The sequence below is a fragment of the Citrus clementina genome, unplaced genomic scaffold (genome assembly GCF_000493195.1).
Source record: "Citrus clementina cultivar Clemenules unplaced genomic scaffold, Citrus_clementina_v1.0 scaffold_5, whole genome shotgun sequence".
Classification (NCBI taxonomy): domain Eukaryota; kingdom Viridiplantae; phylum Streptophyta; class Magnoliopsida; order Sapindales; family Rutaceae; genus Citrus; species Citrus x clementina.
Window position 1 is genome coordinate 3,559,441 of NW_006262201.1, and position 5,890 is coordinate 3,565,330.

The 5,890-nt window shown below is 28.3% G+C and overlaps 1 long non-coding RNA gene across 1 annotated transcript; it reads left to right on the top strand.

The window, feature by feature from the left end:
• Positions 1–3,347: 3,347 nt before the first annotated feature.
• LOC112098229 lies at positions 3,348–5,606 on the top strand. Its single transcript, XR_002905296.1, has 3 exons — positions 3,348–3,384; positions 5,112–5,168; positions 5,588–5,606. It is a non-coding gene; the product is annotated as an uncharacterized LOC112098229 (long non-coding RNA).
• The last annotated feature ends 284 nt before the right edge of the window (positions 5,607–5,890 follow it).

Consider the following 5,890-nt stretch of genomic DNA (forward strand, 5'->3'; position numbering starts at 1 on the left):
CGACACTTAGGGCTGGAAATTATGATATTAGGTCCTTCTTTTTATTGGATCAGGACGAAATTATTATTGAATAAAATCTGAATCTTTCTTTGATTGTATCAATTTGTTGTTGACATCTGCTACAAAGTTAGAAATCGGTCTTAATTAATTAGATGTGTTTCTCATTTGAATTATTTGGGGACATGTATAATACATGTCAAGTTCTCTAATAAGACGTTAGTAACTTTATTTATCTTTTTTTTTTTAATTTTTTAGTATCTCACTTTACATATGTTTAATAGCATGTTTAATTTGAAGAAATAAAATAAGAGGAGAAATAAATAAGGAAAAAAGAGATGAATTCTAAATTAAACTAAACAATGAAATTGAGAATGACTTTATTTGTTTACTCATTTTCTAATCTCTTGCTCTAAGGAACCAGAATTTTAAGAGAAGGCAGTCAAATCGTAAAGATTGAGGAGCAAAAAATTTTGTTCTCCTTTTTAAATAAAAAATTTTAATTTTTGATGAATTTTTAATATTAAATTGGACATTTGCTAAATCGGATAAAATATATTAGATATTAAATCTTGTTTTTAATGGATTTAATTAGGTTCTGTGCATTTAAATTATGAAATTGGACAAGATTTGTGTGTGATTTTAAAATAAATTTGAACTTGAATTTGATGCATTCAAATAATCAAAGAGACAAATTTATAATTTCAATTTCTAAATAAAACATATTCTTTAAATTTTGGGAGCTGTTGTGGTGGAATTGTTACACCATAAAGTACTGATGATAACTGATAAATCATAACGTATGTACAGATTTAATATTTATTGCAACTGCTCCCACTATTCTCTCAGCGGCACTGCCGCTAGTCGCATTCTAGCCACATTTTATCTTGCTATTATGCGCCACATTTACATAAGATTGTATCAGTTTATTATGCATGCCTATGTTATTGACATCCGCTGCAAAGTTTTTTTTTAAAGAAAACACATCTAATCTTTGCTTCAATTCAAATATTGATATATCTTTCTTTGCTTCAGGTATGGAAAAGAAAAACACCGAGAAATTAAGTTTAATTCCAACTCCAAATATGGAAGAAGCCGGCAGATCATCAAACCGAGAAGCAAATGATCAAAACAATTTCTCCGAGTAAGAAAATAAACGCACCAACGGAGCAACCACTGTCAGTATTACTGAAAAACCTTTTTTTAATATTTTATATATTACAATCAAAGCCCAACACATAGTATCAATCTCTTTCTTCTCCATTCTTTCTTTTTAACTCTCTTTTGGTTTTCAATCTAGCTAGTGCAATCTTCAAAGCACCTTAAGGTACGTATAGTTCTGACCAGTCACATGATCATTTTCTTAACATTCTGAGTAGTTTTCTGAGTAGTTTACACTCACAAACACACAAATAAAAAATAAATAACTCCACCTGCAGTTTCTCTCTCCCCGTTTTTTTTTTTGTAGTTTCTTTATCAATTAGTTTGCACAAACTTAAAATATTAATTATCTTCTTTTTCTTTTTCATATTGATTATTCATGTAATCTATCTATTTGTTTCAAGAGCTTTTGCATTTCTTTTAGAAAAATTAATTATCGATGATATGCGCCCCACCAATGAACCCAACTTTAACTTTACCAAGGCAAACTTCTGGGTATTTTTATATAAGGTTGAGGTGAAATTAGAGTAAACTATCTATCATTACTCTTCCTAATAATTGTTTAGCATCATTATGTCACCGTTAAAAAGGCAAAATTACCAAGGAGGTACGTGAAAAAAATAATACCCAAGGAGAAGCCTTGTTGTCAAGTAATTCATGACGATGTTGTTTCCCCTCATCTTACTGAGCTAGGTCAATTTATGGATTAAAAACATAACATGTTTTAACAGTTAGTTTACTGATTATTTAAATAATAATAATATTTTAATATTAAGTGGAATATAACTGAAAAATAAGATTTAAATGATTTTGGAAGAATGCCAATAGTCCAACTCATCCGCAAAATTCAATCTATGATCGCCTTTACTCGAAAAAATTTTCAGCTAAGCCTACCAGAGCTATCTTAATCGGCCCATAAGAGTCGTTATTTTGGATTGGACAAAGGGGAACAAAACGCTACAGAATCTTAAAAATCTTAAATCTGCCCCACAAGGGTATTATGTGATGGGGTGGGGTTATTGTATCTAATTCATACTTTAAAAGCCCATTTGCTCAACATACTGATGTGTTGACTTTTGAAAAAGAGAGCTTCAACAAAAGAAATTAATTAATTTTAAGATTTTAATAAGTGTTTAGAGTAGAAGTTAATCTTTTAAAAATTTAACACCCTACATTTTAAGATCTAGATCCAGAAAAATATAGTTCTATATATTAAAAATGCAGATCCAAATGTTAAGAATTAGAATCCGCAAGGATTTAAATTTGGATCTGGATATAAGTGCATTTAAAAAATCGAATATCCAGATCAAGTTAAATTATATACTAAATTAAATAAAAAAAATATTAGTCTTTTTATGTTTGATTTATATGTGGTAAATTGTGGATTTAGATGTTGTTTTATGTTATTCATGTTGAATTGTTGATTGTTAAATTACGATTGGATTTTATTTGATATTATTCAGTCAATTGTTGAATTTTAATTTTTACAGATCTAAATATTCAGGATATCCGTACAGAGCTTGACACATTTTTGTGTTATGTATAAGTCTTTAATTATTTAATTTTCTTATTTATTTTTGGTTGAATCAAATTCAAGACTTTTCAGGTAGTGTTTGAAGGTAAATACGAAGTAAATACATTTAATACTCCATAAAAGATAAAGATTTAAGAAAAAAAAAGTGGGTGAAATAGGGTATTTTTGCGAGGTTATTTGCACCCATAACCACTCTCTACATTCATAATTTCAAATAATTTTTTGACTGCCTAATTTCCTAATAATACTTTATAAATGTCTTTTATATATTCTCCTTACTTTATAAGTAATTAATTAACATAATTTCTTGCTCTTCAACATCATGAATCTAGGTCATAAACTTCATTAATCTTGATCGTCATCAATTAACCATTAATCTAAAGGCCACAAAATCGTGTCAAAAGTTGTGGAAAATTAAGGGGCCATAAATCGTTTCCATTTTTAAAAGTTAGTATTTAGTGTTACGTTTGCCAATAAAAAAAGAATACATTTGAATCTGTGTGCTTATAGCCTGTGGGTGTCGAAATATAATGATGTTTAATTATAAATCTTTAAAAAAAATTGTTAAATCTGTTCTTTTGCTTCTGGCACAGAAAAGTAGAATTAAGTTTAATTCTTAACACCAACATGGAAGAAGCCAGCAGTTCATCAAGGCGAGAAGCAAATGATCAAACCAACGTCTGCAACTGCAAGTAAGTAAATCAGTACTCTATATGTATCTAATATTAGATGTGTAGAATTGATTTATTGTACTTTTGATGTTACATAATTCATTGAGGGATTGCATTTTGATTCGTTATTTATAATGAAAGTTAAAGCTTAAAGTCTTGAATATTTTGTGAATATATAGAAATTTTCCAATAAGGTCCCATACTTTATTAAAGTGCGAATTTAATTGAGTTTTTAGAAGGCCTATAATTAATTAATGACATTGAGCTCGCTCTAACCCCTCCTCAAACTCACACGGAAGTAAATAAAATTGAGCTAATAATAAAGTTACCCCAAATTTTGAATTAATGATAAAGTTACCTAAAAGATTTGCTTTTAATGGGATTGAGGTGGAGTTTATTGGTAAATTGCATATAATTTTTCGTGGATCCACCTAGTGTAACTAGCTGAAAACTATACACTACCTTATTCTCCAGTGACTGTAAAGATTTATCACGATTACTATTGTTTATTCCTTACTAACAATTCAAAGTCTGCGACGCACCGAGTCAGCAATGGTGTGTGTATATTATTTAACAAGAAACTCCTCACTTTAAAAAAGTGGGGGTGAAATTGAAGGACAAAAACAAAAATTTCAATGTAAGTGTTTACGTTTTTTTTAAAAAACAAATTATATTAGAGTCATATTATTTTTCATTTTAGCATATTCACATCTAACCTCTATCTCTTTTGGAAATAAAATTTGTGCCATTTTTTTTACTAGGAGAAATTATCTCTACACTACCTTTCTTTTACCATATGTACATCTAACCACAATAAAATTTTGACACATACTTTGTCACTTTTGTTTCAAACTTATATCAATTAACCACTTTGACACTCAAACTAACCATTTTACCCTTAAATAAATTAAAACACTATTTTATTCTATAAAATATTAAAAAAATATAAAATTATAATTATAAGAATACCCCTAACTTTGATAAAACAAATAAATATCAAAATCTAAGATAATAAATTTTAAATGAAATTATAATTATAAAAAATATCATCTTATAATTATAACTTTTGTAATTTTAATTTCATTTAATTTTTGTAATTAAATTAATTATAGGAAAGTTTATAATTATTGTAAACTTCCCTATAATTAATATTAAGAAACTTTCCTATACAAATTGAATGAAATTATGATTACAAAAATTAACATGATAATTTTAAAATGAAATTATATTTATAAAAAATTAACATGTTGAATTTAAGATTTATTTATTTTAATAAATTCAAGGGTATTCTTATAATTAATTTTATTATTTTTCAAAATTTCGTAGAATAAAATGGTATTTTAATTTATTTAGGGATAAAATAGTCATTTTCAAGTATCAAAAAGGTTGTTTGATACAAGATTAAAAACAAAGGTGGTGCAAGGTACATGTTAAATTTTATGGTGGTTCAATGTATATATAACCAAAGAAAGGTGATGAAGAGATAAATTCTCTTTTAACTAGCCCCTCTACAATTAACTCTTGAGTCTACCATTGGCGATCATCTGGATGACTAGATTGTAATAATAACTTCTCTGATATCACTATGATGGAGCCAAAAATTAGTAAACAAACTAAAGATTCAGAAAGTTCAACAGGTAAATAAATAATTAACATAAAGAGATTAATTAATTTTTAATTTACTGATTCAATTTCAGTATTATTAATTAATTTTCAAAATAATAATGTTAGAGAAGCTCACTTTGCAGAAAAGAGGAAACTGCACAAGCTAAGTAAAACCAGCAAGCTGGTGACGTCAGATAAATGTAAGCTCAACTGCCACCTCAGCTCAAGTAGTTAACAGTCTGGTGTGATTACTCTGTATATCGAGTTGTGGTTATGCATGTGTAGATTCTACTGAATCAGTTAGTCATTAGCTTTAGTAATCCTTAAGCGTTGAGTATAAATAAGTTGTAATCATAACATTTCATTTTAAGAAAAATAAATACAAGAAATCTGAAAGTTCTCTGGAAATTTTCTGAGATATTTTCTCAGCAACCAAACAATATTTTCTCTTAATTTCTTTCATGGTATCTGTTGAGTGTTAGAAAATGCATATTTATAAAGGAGAAAACCGTCATTTTACATTTCAAGTCTTACTAACAACCCTTACTTTTATGTATTTAACCTTCTTGTGATTTAATTACATGTGTTTTATTTTAATTAAGTATTTTATGTATTTTAGAGGCATTATAGTCATTTCACAATAAAGGAGAAATCAGACGGCAAAACGGACATCACTTTTGAACTCAGGACGGTCAAAAACCTTAGGAGGAGCATAAAAGGAAAAATGGCACTATTCACATGTACGGTACTATTCACGTGTACGGTACTGTATACGTTACTGTTCACGACACCGTTCACATAGACGGATGATGACGTGGCATTGACCGATGATGTGGCATTGACTGATGAGGTGTCACGATCCTGTTGGACTAAAATTCTTATGTACTGTTGATGGTGACGTGGCAGCATATCAGTGGATGAA